General features: G+C 35.8%; 1 protein-coding gene across 8 annotated transcripts in view; it reads right to left on the bottom strand.

The window, feature by feature from the left end:
• Positions 1-23,629, bottom strand: part of LOC129787871 (homeotic protein antennapedia) — a 154,633-nt gene that overhangs the window by 25,379 nt on the left and 105,625 nt on the right. Inside the window, exon 1 of one of the 8 annotated variants that reach the window (XM_055823696.1) lies at positions 20,622-20,653. The exons of 4 other annotated variants lie outside the window; for them this stretch is intronic. The gene's annotated coding sequence lies outside the window, so the exon portion shown is untranslated. Of the gene's footprint in view, positions 1-8,655; positions 8,678-17,201; positions 18,471-20,621; positions 20,654-23,629 lie in introns of those variants that run through there. 3 more of the 8 variants (XM_055823692.1, XM_055823694.1, XM_055823700.1) reach the window with 3 other exon arrangements.

Genomic DNA, 23,629 nt, shown 5'->3' with positions numbered 1-23,629 from the left:
TTATGGCGATCACTCGCACTCGGCAACATATTATGGGAATTCCTTTTGGCCATGGATGAGTACTTTTTCTGTCACATGGGGACGTGCCTGTCGCCCTGGCTGCGCTGGGCTCTCTCGGAGAGCCAGGCCAAACCATTTCCGTATGCACCACGGCGGATTGCATGCAGAGCTCGTCAGCTAATCAGGTGAGAACTGGTCAAATCAACTGCTCAGTGGGATATATCTGTGAGAAATTATTGTCAATTGATCATGCTTGTGCGTATCAAATATGGGGACACTTCACCTGCTTCACCTCAAGGAAATTGAGCTGACTGCGTGGAGCAAGGTGGATGGCGCGCGAGAAGGTACAAAAAAAAGAAGAGTCTGATGAGTGAAAAAGACATCGGATCCCATTACAGATAATGAGCTGAGAGAGATGCCTGTGAAAAAGGCCTGTCTCATTAAATTAAATGACTATCTATTAAATTGCAATCTTTTGCCCATTCAGCAGCTATATACCTAACACACCCAACTCATAAAGACGCCTCTCTTTGCGTCATTGACGTACCTACAAAATTGACCACCAATAATACGCACACACAGCACTAAAGACAGTTATTTAGCTACCTACAAATCATCACTCAAATATTGTAATTTGTGATATCTAAATTATTACTAAATGGAAGCTTAACGCATGGCTTTTACGAATGCGTCTACCTATTTTTTTTGCGTCAATGTAGTGGTTTTTACACTCAAAGAAATTCTAACATTTTCTTTATTAAATAAAAAAAATATTAGTGTTAATTCAGAACTTACAGAGTATTAAAATTCTTTGAATAATTTTAAGATGTTTCAAAAATAAATTTTATTTTATGCTGAGTAAGCCTGAGGACGAGATAGATAATTCAGAATTAACTAGATTATCTCAGAATTTTTAGAATGTTCCGTTTTAGAATAACTTTCTTTAATTGAATTGAAAAGATTAAATAAAAAATATTAAATTTTTTTTTAATTACTCTAAAGTTATTTTAGATTTCTGAGAAAATTAAAAGGAAAATCAATTACACATTCTAAAGGTTTGTCAATAAAAGAAAATTATTCGATATTCATTAGCCTAAAGTTCTAAATTAATTTTCAAGGCCTTAACATAAAATTACAAAAATAAATACTTGGTGTTGGCCACAAAGTGGAACACCAACTAATAGTTAGAACATTTGACATTCATTTTGATTTATTTTGACATTTCAAAAAGATTAGGATTTTTTTTGAGTCTGGTTTAACTGTCAGATTCAGATTCAGATTCAGATTTTATTTGAGGCGAATGCGTATAGTCGCTTTCATCCCACTGCGACCTGAAAGGTCTATTGTGGAAGGGTCCTCGGTTCTTTATCATCATTATCTGATATATATTGAAGATCGATATTGCCCAAGCCGAACGACAGCTCGCGGCAATTTCTTTCCTCATTGATCGGAATCGATCGCCAAAGGGTAGGCAAATGTTTCCATTCACCCTATCACAGAATCAACAAAGAGCGCTCAGAGGGTTATCATTTGTGAAACTGGATTTGTGTACAGATTGGAAAGTCATCTAGGTGTTACTTTCGTTCTCCGTATTTGATGCAAGAGGGCCATTGTTTTTTGTGGATGAGAGTGCATCATCTCTTTCTCTCAATCCAACAATCTGACCAACGTGTACCACTACAACGTTAGCCAGGCAGGGGCATTTTCATCTCTGTTTTTCGGCGTTCGCTTCCGTGTGCCTGAGAGAGACATACCCACAGCTGTGGACACCCAGCGTGAATACAGCATGCCTTCTCGGCGAGCACAGTACGATGTTTGCCTATCGAGATACAAACATCCTATCCCTTTACGGGCGGTACCGTCTGTATTCGAACCAGAGACTCTATGGACACAACTCGAGTGTTCTATCCACTGCTCCCTGGGCCCTCTTGGTTTAACTGTCAGTCTCGAGCCTAAAAATTTAATTGAAAAGAAATATTTGTTAGAATTTCTTAAATTAAATTTTGTTTTAATCTAACAAATATTTCTTTCTAATAAAAATATTTAGATTTGAGCCTAAAAGTTAAACCAGACTTTGGAAAAGAAATTCCTAATCGTTTTCAAATGTCGAAATAAATCAAAATTAATGTTAAAAATTCTAAATATTTTTTTGTTTGTAATTTTATGTTCAAGCCTTGAAAATTAATTTAGACCTTAAGGCTACAGAATATTTCTTTATTTATTTTTTTAATGCTTTTAAACATTAAAAAAAATTATTTTACATTATTATTAAAAAAAAACCCCAAGTTTTTCTTCAAAGGAAATTACCAAATTTTAGAGCGCTCCCTAAAGATAACCCTTGCCAATGAAGCTTGATGTGCAATCTTCCCTGACAAATATTCCTCCATTTATTTATTAGTTTTTTTTCCACTTAAATACTGTCTGCAAATTTTTGGCCAGACTTTAAGTCGCACACGGTTTGATTGAACGAAAAAAAAACAAATTAAAGTATTTTCTTCCGGCATACAACTTAATTTCCGTGTGGCCCATCCCAAACAACACGATGGTACAATAAAAGAGTGTTTCCGTATGAGAGAGGGTGCAAATAAGCCCGACAGATGGTTCCAAAAGAGAGTCTCCCGATTGCCATCTGGCATATCGGGGAGACTCCCCCGCATACAAGAAGAAGCCAATTCACCTGGCCCCCACATGTAAGTAGATAGAAATTCCACATTCTCCGTTTTGGAGTGATTTCCAATATGAGATATTTTTGCCATTTACGAGGATTTTCTCTTCGTGCATGTTGGCCGAAAAATTCGAAGGTAAAAACCTTTGCGTGCTTGTCGGCAGTTTAGTCATCATTACCGCAGACATTCGCGCATAGATCGGGGCAGATGAAATCGCTCACGTGCCCACCCCCTTAGCACCATTTTCGCCCTGCTTCTACATACTACGGAATACAACAATAAACCTCCCGCGAGTCTCTACTTCTGTTCCTTGTTCGCAGTTAATAAATTTCCCTTCTATGCCATTCTCGGTGTGATTGAAATTCGTGTCGAACACCCAGAAATACTCATGGGGTGAAAGTCATGTGGGGGCACCAACCCCCCTCTCATTCAAAGGAGTTTGATGGCTTTCCTTCTCAAAATATTCCAGGCAATTTGTGTCCAAATTTCCCTCCACAGCCCCTCCAAAAATTATGTGGCGCATATATGATTTTAATTTGAGGAAAATTAACCCATTTCCCGGAGACTTTTCACCCCCTACCCCGAGCATACAGCCACCGAGGCCACACACCAAGGAGGTTGCGCTAAAACACCTCATCAGTGGGGTGTTGAATCCATTTCTATCGTAATTTACTTTAAGTGGTGTTTCCTGTAAATGATTCTCACGCGGAGAGTACGGCGCATAAATAATTCAAGGGGCTGTGAATGTGGATGTGAGTGAGAAAAAAAGGAGCAGCGGAAGTGGCCCACCCCCCTGTAGGCAGAGAGTCGTGTGTGAGATGAAGGAAATTCCGTCGGTATGTGGGGTGTAGTCAAAATGTAAAACTATCAACACGGTCTCCTCATAATTTATGTATGCGATGTGAAAAGCGCCAGCTTCCGAAAAAGCCCAACGTCATTTATTTGGGATTTAACGATGTGATAACACTTTCTAAACACTCCACAAGAGTGAAGAGGAGAACCAAGTGTCTGACTCCGTAGTCAATCTTGATGAATGAAGTCCTCAAATTGCTATTTATACACTCGGAAAAAAAATTATTTTGAATTTAAATTGATGATTGATTGACTAATAATTATTTTTGAAAATTTGTCTAATTTTTTAGAGCCTCTATGAATTTATTAAAAGGATCTTTGATACATATCAAACATTCTAATTCAAATAAATTAAAAGATTCAAAATTTTCTATATAATAGACTTTGAAAGCTCTTAAAGCTCTCTTCTTACATTCAACGAAATTATCTAAACCAAAAACAATGTAGTTCACTAAAAGTTCTTCCCTTAATACCGCGAAAAACCACTTTAACCCGTGCCTATCTAACCCCCAAATATATCCACGAGAAGCACTCCGAAGCCTCCTGACAAAGGTGCAAAGCCGCTACAACAACATAAATTAATTTCCATTGCACTGTGTGGCGAAAACTTCCCCAAAGGGGGTACACAAGGGGGGTTTTACATACAAATTCACTGCTAGCGGAGTAGGGGGAGGTAATGTGTAGAGGCGCGCGTTTTAATTAGCACCGCTACCGAGAGAGAGCGAGAGAGGATAAAAGTCTTCTGGTGTTGGCAATTAGTGACGCCTGCAGTTTGCAAAAGGGATACGGTGCGGTGAGGGAAGAGCTTTACGAGCTTTTTCAGTGGGGGTGGAGATTTTTCGCAGATTGAGCTGCGGATTGCAGATTTTTGGGACCCATGCTGACCGGAAGGTGCTTAATGGACATGCCAAGAGCACTTTCATGTTAATGGCAACATCACCACCACCCCCACAAGGACCCTTCGTTCTCCCTCACTCAACAGAGAAAAAAAAGGAGCGACATTTCTATAAGTTTTGCCACAACCACGGTAATTAATGATCTCGAAAGTGCAACGTCAAGCAGGATGTTTTCGGTTACAGTGCGGAATGTGAATTAGGCCGAGGGGTTGATAAGCGAAAATTTATTTTTGTTAATCATCTCTTGGAATTTCTATAAATTTGTTAATTTTTAAATAGATTTTCCAAACTTTTTGTTGTAAATGAAAATTGAAGAAAAGTTGAAGGGTAAAAGAAAGAAATTCCATTTAAGTGGTTCCTGAAGAAGGTTTTATCTAGGTTAAAACGTCGCTGAAAAATATTGTAAGCGGTAGTTAAATAGTTTTGGAAAACTACAGAAACAAAATGTTCATAATGATAAATAAATAAATAAATAAGTGAAAATACTAAATTCTTCTTTAAATTTTTTTAAAGATCGATTCAAAAATCTCTCTTAAAATTCTCAGTTTCCAAAATTATTTGAACATTATTTTATTCAGAAATCTTTTTTTATGACTTTGAAAAAGCTCTGTGTTTTATGTTTTAATTTTTAATCTTTCTTTAAAATTCTTTTAAAATAAGAACTAGAAGGAATTAAAAAAAAAACGGTGAGATAAAATCGATAGCATAGAAAGCTCTTAAAAGCTCTATTTTTCTTTAAAAAAGAAAAAAAATAGATAAATAGAAGAATTTATCTTCTTGTGAGCGCTAATGAAATAAAGAATTTTCCATTGCTAAGCTTTCTGAACTTTTGATATTCTTCATAAAGCTTCTATTTGCTAGGCTAAATACCCAAAAAAATTTCTAAAATTCCACACAAGTAAATTCAAAAGAAGAAATTTGTTGGCTTCTGGTGTTCGTCAGAGGAAAATTCCCGCTCACCCAAGGAAAAGCAGAAACTTAAGCCAAAGCTTTTGAGCCTAAAAGCGGCTCTTCTTCAGTGACTGAAAGGATGTTAAATGTTTGAATAAATGTGTCCTTTCAGCCACTGAAGAAGAGTCTATATTAGGCTCGAAAGCGGCTTAAATTGTTGCTTTTCCTAGGGTGAGCGGGAATTTTCCACTGACGAACACCGGAAGTATTTAACAACAAATTCAAGAGATTTTTTTTAATCCAAAAAGACCGAGAAAACCATTTCTAACCCTCAAAGAAGGAGCATTTGTAAACCCCTAGAAATCACCTGGACATTTCGGCTGTGTCAGCACAATGCGAAGCACTTCTCGAGGGGGGGTTGATTCCGGGTATCCCCGGGGGATGAAAGAATGTGCCACGAGGGGGAGAAAGTGGTCAGAATGGTGTGGTACGAGTGAATTTGGCCCGTTTCCTTCTCAACTTAGGCGCAACGTACAATAAGGGCGACATGGGGGGAGAGTGGGCGTGGGGTACGACATGAGAATGATGTTAATGCTGTGAGACAATTTGGCGTGAAAAAGAGCACATTTGGGGGCTGTCTCGTCCCATGCCAGAGATGCCATGATGAGGCAGAAGACACGCAGGAGGAATTTTCGCAGTGGCACAGCGAGGAATTCATTGAAAGTCGCGCATCTCAAGTGCAAAATCAATGCATTGTTAAAATATCACTTGAAACAGCCACCGTCTCACAGCGTCAATTGAGACAACATACAACTATTTTCGAGAATTATTTATTGCACATCAGTGGCTGGTGGAAAATGGATTCTTTCAGCTGTGCGGTGGTGCACCTAAACGCCCCGACATGCCAAAATGCGAAGAGGAATTATTTATTGACACGGACTGTCTTTTTTCCTTGGCTTCAGTCTCATCTCCGGGACTTCTCTTATACGTTTTGTAGAAAAAGAAAGAAAAAAATTAACTATCTCTGGCTCAATTTCTTCGTTTTTATATTAAAGATTCAATTTTGTGTTTATTTTTTCTCCTAAGCGCCCACCCAGGGGGGTGGGCAGAGCGTCTCACGTGGATGCTGCGTTTATTATTCCACACAGCACGAAAGGTGCCAGAAGAGAACTCACGAATTTTCCAAGAGACACAACAGAATGGTTTATATATTACCCGAAATAGGAGATTTCCCCCAAATTGCTCAATTTTGAGAAATTCAATAAATTAAAGCTTTATGAATTAGAGAAGACTTTAAAGAAACTTTTTTTGTGTTAAAAAAAAAAAGATTTTATGACAATAAAAAAGCATTTAGTGTTAATTAATCACTTGATTTTCTTAAATGAATTGCACACGAAAATTGCGAGAGATTTATTGATATTCTGCTACATTGAAATGCTGCTGGGAAATTTATAGTTGTTGACACATTTTATGAAGTTCATGAGAGAAATTGTCGTGTCTTACACAAATATATTTATTGCTCTTTGATTAATTGCACATCACGTGGAAAATGCAGAATTTTTCCCTCGCAGAAACAAAAATTTCCCCCGCGTGAAAATATGGGTTGATTAGCCCATGGCAGGGCCGTCCTATGAAACCATATAAGTATGAGGTTTGGCACAGGAGGTATGGAGAGAGTGAAGAAGAGGCAAAAGTAGCAATTACGGAGATTGTGTGATTGGTTGAAAACACTAATTGCATGCTTTTGTGGGAACTGAACATGTGGTTCTCTGGCCTCTTGGAAGTAAAATTCACAGCCCATCGTCTGCGGGCCCTCCTCTTTTCTCCTCGCATTTTGGCGGTTGAAGCACAAAAGAAAGAAAAAAAACGTGAATGTCTGGCACATGAAAAGTCGGAAAATGCGGAATTTTCGCGCGTGGATTTTGATTGAATTCGTAAAGCAACCGTTAAAAAGGGCGCCGTGTGTTAAAAAAAAAACCAGGGAGGTCTACGGCCTTGTCGCCACAACAGGGCAGCAAGAGAGCCTGATCATCAGAATCGCCGGTGTGTAACGAAAATTAATTACCAAATTACAAAGCTGGTGACAAGTTTGGTTACTCAATTCAACTGATGACTGCGTAAATTGCCTCTTTTGCATTTTCATGTTGCGCAGAGCTTCCTCCGTGGAATTAATTTATTTTCCCAATATTCTCATCTCTTCTTTTTTTATTTTTTTCCCTCTCCGCCACTCTCTGTGACCCACCAGAGTGTTTTATTTCTGGTAAGTGGTCTTCTTCGTTTTTTTTTTCGTGTGATGCCTCCTTCTTCCCAGAAATCTCTGTGAGATTGTGGAAATTGGCACACAAGTGTGGTATGTTTTGGGAAACATAAGTATATAGAAAAAAAAGAACATCTCAGCTATGTTTTGAATATGTTTTTTTGCTAGAGAGAGAATTTGAGGAATTATATTTAATTCTACACCAAAATTTTGTTTCCACGCCAAGGAGGAAAAGAAGTGCGTTCGAGAGGGAACCAAAACGCCATAAATTTGGTTGCCCGTTATTTATGTAAAACACCTTCGTGTGTAGAGATAAAAAAGAAAGAGAACTGAATCATATTCGGGAGGAATTGTAGTGAATTTATTAAGTGTGTGTTTGGTCTCATGAATGTTCAGCCACCGACCTCTGCAACAACAAGACATGTTGAACTTTAGGAAATTTTATGTAAGGTTGCTTTAAGGAATTTTGAATAATGTCTTGAAAGCTTTGAATATGAAATTCAGTGGAAAAACAAATGGAATGAGCCAAAAAATGTTCAATTGTAACTGAATCAACCAAATTGAGCAAATATTGACCATTAATTGGTAAATAATTTGGGTCAGTCAATTATGGACCAAGGATTGATCAATCTTAGTTAAATTCTTTTTGTTCAATAATTGTTCCTCTATGTGAACCACAATAGCTCAATATTGACACTCAAGTCAATCAATTTTTGATCAAGGATTAATCAACTATTGCCCAAAAATTGTTCTTCGAATTTTTTAATCAAACACCTGGTCAATTAATGCTCAATTTTTGAACAATAAAGAATTTATCTTCAATTATTGGTTAATCAGTTAATTTTCTCGCATCCTTTTGTCATTTTTTTTTTGTATATTTTCAATCTATTAATTTAAAAAAAAAAGAATTTTTTGACATTTTTGTGTTTGATCAATAATTGAACAATAATTGATCACATTTTTTTACTGGAAAATTATAGCGACGTTTCGATTTTATTGCTAATCATTAAGAGCTCAATTTAAAAAAAAATCAATAATTTCAATTTCATCCAAAAAATGGAACATTTAAATTGTTTTACTGATTGCTAGCTACCTGTCTTGGTAACGTGAGAGGTCACTGCTTTCCCTTATGTACAAAACCTTTGAACTAATTTATTTAGGAAGTTCCACGCATGAGGTTTCTCCGAAAAATGTTGCGTCCAACAAGCAAATTTATTAGTCAATTGTGTGGTCCCGTGGACACCATGGCGAAATACGTAAAAAAACTGCTCTAGAAACTTTCTATTTCTCGTCCAATTCACGTCTCGGAGACACCAAAAAATGAGCCACTTTTTCTTCTTTTTTTTCTTTCTTTCGCAGTCTGGTCAAAGAACCCACATACACGTGAATTTTCTCTAAAGGTAACTTTCACCCACAAAATCCCGACAAATGTTTGGAATATTTCTCTTCTACCGTACCGAGGTCTTCCTTGGAAGACTCACCACATCTACACGGGAAGTGATGATAAATTTTCATCGTGGTTGTGGCGACGGAAGTAGGACGAGGGGGAGAGTGTCCGAAAAAAACACCCCCCAGCCATCCAAGAGGGGCACAGAGAGAGAGAGAATTGAAAACAAAGCAGAAATGCCACAAAAAAGTAACAAAAAATGTATCTTTCACTACTTCCGATTTGACTGTTTTCCGTGACACAATAAAATAAAATAAAATACAGAGAAAAAAGGCATCACACGAGAGACTGGCAGATTTATAGCCATTGTCCGGGTGAGGAAAAATTTTTCCTGCTGTTTTTTTTTTCTACAGCTCCCAACCCAGAAGTATCCAAAAATTTCCCGCCAAAAAAAGCGGTGAGCTGGCATTGAAGTTGTGTGGCACACAGAGAGAACCTCCACAGGTGCTCTTGTATACATTGTATTATGCAAAAATAATAAGTTTAAAAAATGAGTTTTTCAATTGACAAATAAACATACTCAACTAATTTATCACAATAATTGTGCCAAAGCGACGGCATTTCGTGCAAAAGGCGACGGTGCTCGTATAAGCTCCACGCAGAAGCACAATTTAATGTCGGATTCACTGCTCCCGTGGTTCTCGTGTTTATGGGGTATAAATGCACATTTAATAAGACAATTATATGAATTACAAGTGCATCAGAACAAATTGGATAATATTCATCCGGTGAGCATCTGGCTTCACACCAAACGCCCTTTTTTGTACCACACACCGCACATACACGGAGGAGGTGGAGGAGAGAGGAAAAAGGGCAAAAGCCCCCACAATCCCGAAAAAATTATATAGAATTTGTATGTGAGAGAGATTGTACTTAAGAGGTTCATTTTCAGCATACTTTTTCTCCTCTACTGCCCCCCAGCTCAGAATGCAAAAGGGGCTGGCAAGTGCTTAAATGTTGTGGAATTTAGAATGGAATTGAAATGTCTTGGAGATGGAGGCGCCTGGTTTGTCCAAATATTTTTATTTATTGAATTTTTCTTGTTAAATTTGAAACATTTATCATCTACCAGGCGCCTCCATTTTATTACAACTATTTGAATTAATATGTGATTGATGGTTTAACAAAATACCCGGCGCCTCCATTTAAATTGTTTGTATATCGAAACACCTTTTAAAAAATTAAGGTAATTCAGATTTTCTTTAAAGATTAAAATAATTAAGAATAACTTAAAAGAGGATTTTTTTAGTCGATTAAGAAATGTCAAATTTCTTCACTATGTCAAATGTTAGAGAAGAAGTTAAATGATAAGAAAGGAACGTCAAAATTTGGAAAAAAAATGTCAAACATTGTAAAATGTCATGAAAAAAAACATAAAATGATAAAAAATAAATGTTCAACGTTAAAATAAAATCATCAAACGTCTATAAATAAATTCAAAAACTTAAAACAAATATCAAGCATTTAAAAAGAAATGTCAAACGTAAAAAAAAAATTTAAAGTGTTAATTGTAAGCCTTCAATTTTTTTAGTGAACCCAATTCTTATAAACATAAATTCCATAGTTATTTTAATCAATTTTCAAAGTTTTTTCATTTATTTGTTAAGCCAAAAACACTTTCTTAAATAAATTTCTAGCTCTGCAAAGGAGGCGCCTGGTATGTATATATCAGTTGAATTATGTGTTTAAATAAATTTAAAAAAAAATAGAACTGTTAAACTAAGTTTTGGGCTACAGAAAAGAAATATTATTTATAGAATTTATCTGAAATCCCTGAAAAAGCTTCAAAGATAATTCAAAAGCTCTATTGGAAAATGTTTTCTACAAAAGAAATACTTTCTTAGAAAATTTTTCTCAACCTTTCTTAAAAATTTAAACTCAGTCTTAAAAATCTGACTTACAACCTTAAGACAGACTTAAAAACTGACTTAAAATTTTATGCCCGACTGAGTAGTGAATTCCGCATTTCCTTTTTAAAGTCCTGAAAAAGCTCCACATATAAATCAAAAGCTCCATGGGAAAATGTTTTACAAAAAAATATTTTCTTAAAAAATTTTTCTCAGCCTATCTTAAGATTTGCCAGCCCCTTTTGTGAAAAATTCAATCCTTCATCAGCCCATTGAGGATGGCTCACAGAGAGAGAATTTTCTGCTCATTTGGAAGGAATGAATGCAACGCGGATTTCTCGTCGCTTCTCTATGAGAAATATCATAGGGCGAGTAATTTGCTGCCGGTGAGATAATAACAAACGTGAAACATGTAAGACAATTTTCTCAGTAGTGCCAACTCTCTGGTGGGACCAGTGTGTGCGCGCGCGGGAACGGGATGGGATAGGAAAAAGGTAAAAATGGGTGCGAAGAAATCCAAGAATTGAAACAAAATAAAAAAAAAGTTGAGGAATTTTGTGGTGTACACACGACGACGAAATGGTATTTTATTATTCAATTATGCACCTTCTGCGATAAAATGGTGTTAAATGAAATTATTGCAATTAAAATGCAAATTAGATGATTTGTTGCCTTCCACCGTGATGTTATACTTTAATATTAATTCACATTTTACTACGATGCTAAACTATAATGTTTCTGCCTCCTCTTCCGATGCGGAGATTTTATGTATGTATGTTGGAGGGCTTCTGCTGGATTTGTTGAAGCAAATTGCAAAGTGGGGGACTTTGCAGAGGGAAAAAAAAAAGTTTAATTATAAGCTATGGAGGTGTGAGAGATAGGCAATGGAAATTCAGAGTTCGATTTGACGACGACGTTACAATGGGTGTGGGAAAAGTTGCATGAAAAACGACCCGAAGAAGCAAACTGAAGCAGAAGCATATCCTCTTCCAATTGAAATGACAAGAAGTACCCGCACCAGACGATCACCAAGAGCCCGAGATTTCAAGGCATATAAGCACACACAGAGAGAGGAAAAAAACGAGAAGACTGAGCTCTGGGGTCTGGATGTGTGGCTGTGGCAACAATGACCAGAAGGAGAAATTTAACAGAGCGTCCAAATGGTCGGAGCGAATTGAATTAATCTCAATGATCCACATGCATCTCTTCGCGGGGGCCGTATCTGATGATGTCTTAATTGTTTGGGAATTTCTCGGTATGCTTTTGGGATGCATCAAACGCCACAGAGACCGACAGACGGGATCCCCCCTCACCCACCGGAGACAAACTCTTCCCACCAAAATACCATCCATAGACTCCCCCAAGACACTGAGCTTTATAAAAATGTTTAAAAAAGAAACATTTGTAAGAAGCCACCTTGAATATCTTTTTAGCCCCCGTAATGCATGGCCAAAAGAGCTCAATATGTTGCAGAAAAAAAAATTGCAACATAATACCTCTTGTAGGGTGAATGATAAATTTCCCCGAGGCATGAAAGAAAGAAGAAAATGTGCAAAGAAAAAAAAACTCTTCGTGATATCAAGAATTCATCTTATACGAACATCCATAAGAAATCCATCATTTTGATCACCAACAAGTTCTTATGCTCAAAAGAACAACCACTTAGCTATGCGGCCGCATTTGAAAAACAAGCAATTTTTCCAAGAAGTTGTGTGTTTCAGTGTCATAATGCATTTTTCACACTTGTATTACTTTATTATTAATTGAATTTTTGCAAAAGATAAAATAATAATAATTTTTACAAGCGAGAAAAAAAATTACAAAGTAACATCGTGGCTTTTGTGAGTAATGGCTGGTGGACATGAATAAAATATATCTGATGAGTCGGTTATGGAATTTAAATTCTATATCAGCTGCTCACTGCTGAATTTTCCTCTACAGATTACATATTTCTCTTAATAATGTTGCGTTTATTAATTTTCTTCAAATTGATAAGAAATTAAAGCTTTTCATAAATTAATTTAAAGAAATATTAATTGATTTTTTATGTTCATTTTAAAAATTCTAATAAAAAATAATTATATTCAACTAATGAAAGAAAATTAGATTAAGATAAATGTGGAGGCGCCTGGTGAATTTTCTTTTACATAATTTTGAGAACGAAAAAGCAAAAAATAAAAGTGAAATTGAGCTACCTAGGAAACAACCAGGCGTCTCCACTGCGCAATAAATTATTCAAAGATATTTACAATTGATTTTTATATGAAAATTAAATAAATTTTTAAATTAAATTTTACTCTCTAAATATATTAATTTAATCAGTTAGTTGTGCAATGGAGACGCCTGGTTGTTACCAAACAGATCTATTACCAGGCGCCTCTACTTCTATTTTAAACTCTTTTTATTTATAAATTAAATCTTTTAAAGCATAATTTTTAATTTTCAGATTTTTTTTAGTTCTCAACAATATCTTTTCAATTATAGAGACATTAAAAATATACATATACAAAAGTAAAGTAAAATATATATAAATGCATAGATATATACATTATATATACATATAAAATGCAAAGATAAATATATATAAACTGCAAAGATAAAAATTAAATATAGCATGGATGGAACAGTATAAAGCGAAAGAACGGTAAGTAAAACTTACGGGCTGTGATTCTTTCTTTGTCAGTGAAATGTGAAATTGACGGAAAATTGGGGATGGGCAAATTTTGAGTAAGGCTTTCTCGCGCACCGAATCACAGCCAACGCTCAGAAATTTTGTGAAAAGCCTTAATCGTGGGCGTTGGCTGTGATTCGGTACGCGAGAAAGCCTTACTTAAAATTTGCCCATCCCCAATTTTCCGTCAATTTCACATTTCACTGACAAAGAAAGAATCACAGCCCGTAAGTTTTACTTACCGTTCTTTCGCTTTATACTGTTCCATCCATGCTATATTTAATTTTTATCTTTGCAGTTTATATATATTTATCTTTGCATTTTATATGTATATATAATGTATATATCTATGCATTTATATATATTTTACTTTACTTTTGTATATGTATATATAAAACGCCCCGCTTCGCGGGGCGCTAGACTTGAACAACTCAAGATATGACATGTTAACTTTAAAACGCGATATCTCCGGAACGGCTACATAGATTTTCTTCATTTTTGGCATGGTGATAGATATTATAGCCAGCTATAACATATCCAAATTTGAAGCAATTCTATAAAGCGGTGCTCGAGATATTCATCGAAAACTCATCGAAAATTTTGTTTTCGATTTTAGCGCCACTTGCGGTCATTTTTTGAACTTGCGATGTTTCGAGCAGTTGTAGGGCTCGTTAATATCTTTCATTTGAGCCCGAGTTGATCAAAATCGGTCAAGCCGTTCTCGAGTTATGGTCGATTTTCGATGAAAAATTGTGGCGGCCATATTGACTAAACGGCTTGACCGATTTTCAAAAATGAGGTATCGTTTGAAAGGTCTTGATGGCCTCTACAACATATCAAAATTTTAGACCTCTAGCTAAAATAGGGGCTGAGATATAGCGAAAACAAAATTTGACAGTTATTCAAAATGGCGGACGCGGGGGTGGGGGGTTGGATTTGACTTCATAATCGGATGTCTTCCACCCGATATATGAACTTTGCCGTTGACCGCAAGTCTCTATCTATTACCGTTCTCTTGCAATATAGCGTTATATTCCGGCCGGACGGACTGCCGGCCGGAAAGATTTTTGGCGCCACCATTTTTTGGAATGTAGGGACCCTAATTCGTGCTCATCCTAAGTTTGAGCCCGATCTGACGACTTTGCATTTTTGAGTGTACACAGAAGCTGTGCTTCTTTGAAGAAAGAATCACAGCTAAAAAAAATTCGGGGAAATCATCTAAACGAATGGAACCCGTAATAAAAATAAATAAATAGAAATTAAAAAAAATAAACTTGAATCAAATTGAAAAAAATAATTTCTTCCATGTCCTTTTAAACACAATTCTCCTTTTGCTTTCAACTTTCCTTGAACGAAAGCACGTGAAGCTTTCAAAGTATACATAGCAAAAGAAGTATAAGTAGCATGCTAAAAAAAACTCTTCATGCTTCTCAGAGAAATACTATGCGATAAAAAAAGAGCAGCAGAGCGAGGAAATGAAGCGAAATGACCTTTTTTATCACTCCTCACGGAGAATTTCTCTCGCGAGGAATTCGTTTGGGTAAGAAAAAAGGGGAGTCCTCGCGTCTTCGGAAACACGTGGCGCACGGTTGCATAAGACGGTCCGCGACGGCACAACATAAAAACAGGTTCTTGCATTTCGCATGACACCCAAAGGAACGCCAGAATGGCCAATAAAGTGGGTTAAAAATTTGAATAAAACTTCCCAGGAAGGGAAAAGTGACACACAAGCTGGTGACATAAATTATCGCGTGTTGTGGGGATCGATAAATTGGATTTTTGGGGTTAAGACGAAGGCGAAGGCCACGCGGAAAAAGGGGTAAAGGACCTGTACAGAGACCGCAGACTCTTTCCCACGTGGTGGTTCCTTTTTTTCTTTGATTTATTGAGCTCAGTGGGAGTTGATTATGCACGGAGACACCCCTTAAGGCAAAAACGGAGAAAGTCTCATTCGCTTTCTGAGGCGGAAACTCTGCAACCCCTGTGCTGTACGTATACATAGCATTGAATTGCAGCTTCTTTCTTATTTATTGATACTGCCTCACCGGGACAAATAAAGTCTCGGCACTTACATCTCGGATAACAAGGTTTCAATTTGTACAATTTCTTCTCCCCAAGGGCGGATTTTTTTTGCTGAATCTGATTGCAAAGGATAATTTATGGTTACGACCGCGGAATGTTTTCTCAAAAAAGACTCGCTTTCTTTGAGGTAAAGTGAGTGCATACAAATTTAGTGATTTGCATCACAATGTAAGTTGCTAAATAATAAAATTCAATTAATTTTAACATAAGTACATACATCAGTTGAAATTGAATAAGTATTTGAACTTCAGGACCTCGTGAAGGTCACAAGAAAATTATGAAAAAGTGATATTGAGGGGTTGATTAAGATAAAAATCTTTTCTTTATTAATATTGTAGGATCTTCACAAATTTATCTCGTTATTTAATCGAGTTATAAAATCGATAAAAACTTCTCAGAGTTTTCTGAAATAGTTAGACTTATAATTTTTCCCTGTGGAACGATTAAAAAAATCAAAACTTTATATATAAAAAAAAGATTTTCAATATAATCAACCCCTGAGTTTATATTTTGAGCTTCTTTGTGAAGAATAAGGGAAAATTCTTTTAAAAGAATTTGTTGGTGTATAAAACTAAAAAAAAATTCTAACTGAGGGTTTAGTTCAACTTAGAAATTATTATGAAAAATATTAGTCAGACATTAATTATGAATTTTTCATTTAGAACCGATTTTTCCTGAGAAGAATTAACAAGTTTATTGATCAATAATTTTTATTAAATTATTTTCTTGTTTAAGTATTAAAAAAATCACGATCTGAATAAAAATTAATTTTAAGCATTTAAAAAAGTCTTAGAAGAATTCAGAAAACATTTCAAAGAAAATGTTTTCTAGGAAGAATGAATTCATCTAAAAGATTTTTTTAATTAGAAAAAGTTTGCCTTAAAACATCTCGAATTTTGTATAAAAATTATTGAAACTTTGTAAATTTATTTCTTAACTTTTAATGATTGTTTTAAGAACCTTTAAGAATAAACATTAATTCTTCTTCTTCTCCACTTTAAATTTGTACGGCTGTTGGATTCCTTTAGGATCCATATAGCCAATAAACATTAATTAAAAATTATTTTATAACATTATTTTAACGCAAGAAAAGATTTTTTTTAATTTCAAAATTTATAAAATATCGTTCACGCTTCTTTTAATTAAAATTTTCTTTGAATCAGACCCATAAATTTTATTTAGTCCATTCTCCCCCTTAGAGATTTCCAATAAAAATAAGCTCTCAAAACTAATTGATTATGTATGTATATAGCAAATGTAAAATAAATGAGAAAAGCTCATAGTTCAGTTAAGTGAGCTGTCGATTTTAATTAAATTTTCGTCTTTTATGCAAAAGAAGTCCATTTTAGTAGGTATGGTATGCTTGTATATGAAAACATTGTGGACTGGATTCTCGCGTGATCTAAGCAAAAATGTTAGTGTGATGTTTTTTTTTCTTGTCCCAGGGAGACGGTTAATTTGAATATAACTTTGACTATCGATGCCAATAAATAGTATAAAAGCTGCGCGCGAGCAACAAATGCACAAATGGAATTGGCTCTGGGTAGGAGAGACGGATTATGCTGTTAACTTGCCGTTGACATATGGTTTACCTTGCTTGTAATGTTCTTATCCGAATTGTAACTGTGTCAGAGTGTCACTCACAGCCTTTTCATTTCCATGAGGCCACAACTATCCCATTTTGTGAGCATAACACACTCACACTGCTTTTCCACATAAACTTTAATCACCACAATCGGAGTTTCTCATCTCATTTCACGCATATTTTCGTGCATTTTTTCCTCTCTCAACCACCTCCCACCCCCATTTGTGTGGTCATCGATGGTTCACCAATTTTTGTGAATTTAATTTTTGCTATTATCTCGGCATTTAATATATTTTTCTTTTACACTTTGTGGTGCGAATGGAGAAAATTCACAAACTTATGGGGCACACGCACAAGTCCATGCTTTTTCACGCGCGTAAATGAAAAATGATGGGCAATTTTTTCTTTTTTTTTTCTTTTCTTTTTCGAGGCACAACAGACACAGCACAATTGCAAAGAGAGGTTGTGCTCTCAATGGAATAAATGTATGAATGAAGAAACCGGAGGAATAATGTACAATAAAATGCACTAAAAATCGTGAATGAATAATTCAAATAAATTTATTATGACACAATCACTCCACTTTACTCACGAGGATTCTGTGGGCGACCACACGAGGCACACATTCTTTTGCATTTCTCTCATAACTTCTTTTTTTGCATCTTCTTTTACATATTTGAGCTTTTCATCGTGAAAATTCTCAATGAAAAATTAGAGTTCTTTTTTCCTTCGTCAAATTCTTGCATCACTTGGAAGGAATTCAGGGGAAAATTTGTGTGAAAATCTCAAGAAATTGTCCCGTGGACATCGCCGCGCACGTCGAAAGTTCCGAAAGTTATTGTTCGTAAAGTAAAAAAAAAATAACGTACAAAAGCACACACAGAGAGCGAACTGAGAATCGCGTGTGATTTTCCCGAATGTCATGCAAACACTGAGAAAAGCCGTGGCTCTCGAGCACAGAGCAACGCCACAAATTGCTCACAGCCTTCATCACAGAGCCGAAGCTCTGCCAGTCGGGTGTTGCTGTCTCTCGTTGCACACGTTGTGAGTTCCCTCATTTTTTGCAGCAGCAGCAGCAACAACAACTACTACTACTCCGCATAGGGGCTCAATCGGACAGACCCCTTAGGATTTTCCATTAAAAGACCAAAAATTCCCCCACCCCCACAGCCTTTTTCGTCGTGGCAATTAATTCCTCGCCTAGAAATCTTGATAAAAATGCCAGAGGGGGGAAAAGCCCCCGGAAAAATTCCATTGGAAGTATCTTCTCTATTTGGGCGGAAAGTGGAAATCCACCGTGATTCATCGTTGTCTTTCTCACAGTAAGTAAATATTTGCCTAACGATTTGTCAAAATGGCATACAAACACCCAAAAGAGGAGAAGAAAAGACGAGAAAAAAGTCGCCTCAAGATGCCAGAGGCGGCATTAAGAATCTTCACTGAATAGCAATAAAATATTCAAGGAGTTTATTCACTATTATATTAGAAAATTCATCAAGCGATGGAAGACATGGAATTTAGTTTTGTAATGGATCTGAAAATGATCAAAAATATATTTTAAAAATCATTAAAGTGGAAAAAGCAGGGACATGATTTGAACAAAAATGTATAAAATGACGTCACCAATATGCTCGAATCGTGCTTTTCATCTCTTTTAATGTATGAATCATTCAGTAGAAGAAATCTCAGTGGAAGAAATTGGCAAGTAGAAAACTTTTTGCAAGAAATCTTGGAATCTTTTTGTTCAAGCACTAAAAGAGATAAAAATTACCACAGTGACGTCATTGTTTGCATTTTTGGGAATAATGGGCCTTATTCAGCGACCAAGAAACCCTTGAAATTCGCTTGAAATCTTGAAATTTCAGTACAAAATTTAAAGATTTCAAGGGTTTCTTGGTCGCTGAATTAGGCCCAATATTTAAAGATTTTTTTTAATGATCCTAGAGGAAAATGGAAAGTTTATTTAGCGAATTATTATTCATTTTGTTATCATCGAATAACCATGTGTAATAGCGAATAAACCCCTTAAAATATAGAAAGAAATAAAAATAAATTGATTCTGTGAACTTCATAAAATCTTTTACTTTTTAAAAGATCTTAAAGCCTTTTAAACTTTTTTGATTATTTCTAAACTTAAGAAATTTTTTTGAGGAAGATATATTTACTTAATATCCAGTAGTAATAAAAAAGGTTTAAAAAATGACTCATTGGGTGAAATTCAGACAGACTTAAATTTTCTAAGAGATTCCTTAAAAAAAACTTAGAATCTCCTAAGAAAAATTTAGGATTTTTAATTTTTCTTAAGCGAAACTTAAGATTTCTTAAGTAAATCGAACTAAATGCACATTTCTAAATGATTTTTTTCTGGTCACTTTCGGACATAGGAATTCATAAAAATCATCAAAAATATGCAATCTTAACTTTTTTCTTAAGGAATCTTAAGAGAACTTAAGAAAACTTAAAGAATCTTAAGAGAGCTTAAAGAAAATTAAGAGAATTTAAAGAATCTTAAGAAAACTTTAATAATCTTAAGAGAACTTAAAGAATCTCAAGAGAACTTAAAGGAACGACTAGTGAATTTCACAAATAATATCCAAAAAATCTTAAAGCTTGTACTTTCTGTTCTACTCTAAAAATACTCAGGAATGGAAAAGTTTGCCAAAGAAAGAAATAATAATAATTATTCTTCTTGGGCACCCCTCAACCACCCCTGGATGGCAAACAAAACATTTTCTCCAGCTGAGCGATGTGTTTGAGGGAAGGAAAATGGAGTGGGGAAATCTCATTGAAGGAATTGCCGTAGAGAGAAGATCCCACCCTATGCGCCCATCATACAAATATATCCGCCATATGTGGACGTTTCGGCAGCCGAAAATGCCAAATGGCTGCAGTTTTGGGCAGAACGAGAATGGCGAGGAGAGTGGGTTGAGTCCCCTGCTTGGCTGCGTGTTGAGCTGTCAGAACAAATCAGTCAGCACTGTGCGGAATGGTGACTGAATAAGAAATATGACCTGCGCAAATATGGACTCTCACACAATGCTAAATGGTTCCTATGCTCCTCAACTATTCACAGCGTCTTGCGGTGAGAAAGAGAGCACCATTTACTATTGATTTTAGCCACCCCGCGCACCGGCTGCCTTAGGTACATGGAAGTTTACTCTTTGGCGCCAAAAGGGACTTCCCTGGAGGAGCATTACGAGGGCCAGGGGGAGAGAAAACTCCGGGAAAGAAAAAAAAAGTGAAAGTGCCAAGGAAAATTATTAATGAAAATCTCGCGTATCGGATTGAATTATTTGCAAATGTGCAATTTGTTGTGGGTGAGCTTTCGCGCGCAGAAAAGCCCACAGAGAGAGAGAAAATGCTAATTTAATGGCTATTAGACATGAAGGGTTCCCTCGAGATGAGACCAACAGGTCTCTTTTCCAACCTTTTTTGATTTTCTCCTCCGTCCACGTTTCCTTTTTGCAAATTATGACCGTCTTTGGAGATTTTTCACCAACACTTTTCCCTTTGCCGTACCCGGGTGTCTTTTATTTACCTGCAAAGAGAAAGAGAAAAGACCATTAAAAATCGATTGTCTGGGGGATGGAACTTTTTTTTTAAGGATAATATATATTTTACACACAACTCAATCTTAAGGGGTGGAAGTTCTACGTTTTTCTTTGCTTTCATCGTATAATCGAGACCGCAATAAATCGCCAAGATCACAGCCTCAAATTAAATCATCCAACTTTCTCTTAACGTCTCACAGTTGGACACATAAGGTGCTCCGCAGAGGTCTTTCGGGGAAAGGTCCTTTAATGTTGGTTTTTGCTCCACACCACGACAACACATTGAGATATTATAAATCCCATTAGAGAGGAGAGAAAAAAAACATAAGAAACACAAAGAAGTTGCCGCCAAGCTATGTGGCGTCACACGAACCCTCTACGGGTGTAATCATCACCGGGAGATTACATGTAAAACCAATTGAAATCACTTCCGTGATTAATTGGTGGATTCCCCGTAAATTGCAATGAATTTTTTTTGTTCGTGAGAAGCTCCTAAACGGATTTTTCGGCACAATGAAAAAGCGTGTGATTGTCATAAATTAGTCGGTGTGTTGAAAATGTCATCGTATTAGGCTAGTTCTTGGCTTCTTATTTTTTCGTTCCGCCATTGGACAGCGAAGAGAAAGAAAGAAGCCCAAGAATATAAAGGCCAATGTTTCTAATTTACACACAGAGAACCCAACAAAGCTAAAAACATATGGCTGCGGCTTCTTTTTCCTCCAACCACAGAGATTATTAAAGAATCCCCTTGACCACCATAAAGCCCACACAGGACAAACAGGAGGAAAACAAGCTGAAATATCTTCGAGTTAACATTGTGTGGGACAAAGTACAACCCCTTGTGAGGTCCTTCCACCCCTTTTAGTCCTTCCATAATAATTCATATACATGCGGGGAAATCATCTGCAATCATCGCCATATATTTTTCCTTCGTCATTTTTCTCCGGCCGACCAGAATAATCGAATTATTTCATGAGACTTGCTTCTAATTGAAAAATATTGCTTATATGGTGGACTTGGCTCCCAAAGGGGGAGGGGTTGTGTACATAGCACACATCATGTGGCAATGTGAGAGTCTATCAGTTGCATTTGCCACCCCGTGGGACTCAAGCAACTGGAAGAACTGGAAATCTAAGACTTCTTTGTTGCATTGCCTTCTTTTCTCTAGCTTAGATCAATCAAGGGGCTCACGACTAATTGATTTTTGTGGTATTTCTTTTTTTCAATTAGGATGTTTTTTTTAGAAATTTTTAAGTTTTTCAGGGGAGTTTTAGATTCTGGATGATATTGCAGTAAAAAGTTAAAAGTAAAGTAAAAAATAAAAGGAAAATGACTTTTAAAAGAACTTCAGAAAATCATTGAAAGAAACTTATTACCTAATATGAGAAGACATATTTTGAAAATTCAAAAGAAAATTTTAATTTGTAATTAAGCTAGAATAGAACATTCTTAGAACATTAAAAAAAATTGTGGATAAAAATTAAAATTCTTGAATTCAAATTTATGAATTTGTATTTTAAATTTATTTAAATAAATGAAAAAAACGTTTTTCATTGAGAAATAATTTTTCCTCATTTCTAAATTTTTTTGTTGAATAATTTTCGATAATTTATGTATTCTTAGAAGAATAAATATGAGATAAGGATAAACTTTGATAGGTATTAGGAATATCGCATTTATCATGAAAATATTGCGAATAAAAATTAAAATGAAAAAGAAGAATTACAGAATTAAGAATGAGAAAATCATCAAACTTCTTCCTAATGTATTTTGCAAAATTTTTCAAATATCTTGAGAATATTCCTAATAGAAAAATACTGCGAATAATTTACTGAATATTTTACTTAACGATTAGTGCAAATTAACCCAAAATTGTCCATTATACTTGATTATGTTTAATTAGATAATTTTCTCTGTTGACTTTGAGTTCATAAAATTAGCATAATTTTTTTTTATTTTTATAAAATTCAACTTAAATAAAATAAACTTTAAATCCCTTTCTTTTCGGTTACAGTTACAGGGTTTTAAAACTTCTAAGTCGATATTTCAAGAATTTTGCTTTAGAATTAACTTTTATAAACGGCTTGGCATAATATCTAGACTATCTAGATTATGGAAATTTTTCTTGACTGTTTTGATCCTTTAATTGGAGTTTTTGAGTCCTTTTATCTCCCAAGTGAAATAAAAAATAATTTAAGCACAATTTCAGATTAGTTGACATCCCCTCATTTGGGCAGAAGACGGCCTCCTAAACAGGAAATTCTTGCAGGGATGGTAGCTGCGGATTGAGTTGTTTGGTGAGGCCCAGGGTGTAATAAACAAGAAGAGCGCAGAGTTGAAAAAAAAAAGGCCGACCACCCTTTTTTTCGGCGCGTTGTTTGCATGCTCTTGAAATTCATAATCATAAAACCATTTTGTCCGCTCGGAGAGAAATTAAAATGTTAGACCAAATTGATTTATGGTCGCGCTAGTTATTCATATTGCCGTGATGATGACACAGCTGACGTTGGCTTGGTTTTGTTCTGTGATCATCGTTCAAGGCAATGAATAATTAAAACGTGGTGTATGTTAGCCTCCCAAAAAGACACATTTACCGGGGAAATTTTCTCTTTGCCGTTTTTGTTAGGAATTATGCTCATGATGCTATGTATGTATGTGAGTGTGAGGTATTTTGGGGGACCCCATGGTAAGGTGATAATATGCTGCACTGTGTTTATCAGTCGCTGCACCGGGCGGCTCATGGACTTCAACATATATAGCTGTGAGGTCACATGCGGCGTTTGAGGGGTTGAGAATTTAATAATAATTTTCTCTCTTTTGTATACTAGCTTGGGTTGAATGGAAATTGTAATGTGGTGTACAGCCCCGGTCTTATCAACTACTT

The sequence above is a fragment of the Lutzomyia longipalpis genome, chromosome 1 (genome assembly GCF_024334085.1).
Source record: "Lutzomyia longipalpis isolate SR_M1_2022 chromosome 1, ASM2433408v1".
In the NCBI taxonomy this organism is placed as follows: Eukaryota; Metazoa; Arthropoda; class Insecta; order Diptera; family Psychodidae; genus Lutzomyia; species Lutzomyia longipalpis.
Note: the sequence above shows the minus strand (reverse complement) of the source record. Positions and strands in the feature narration are given on the sequence as shown.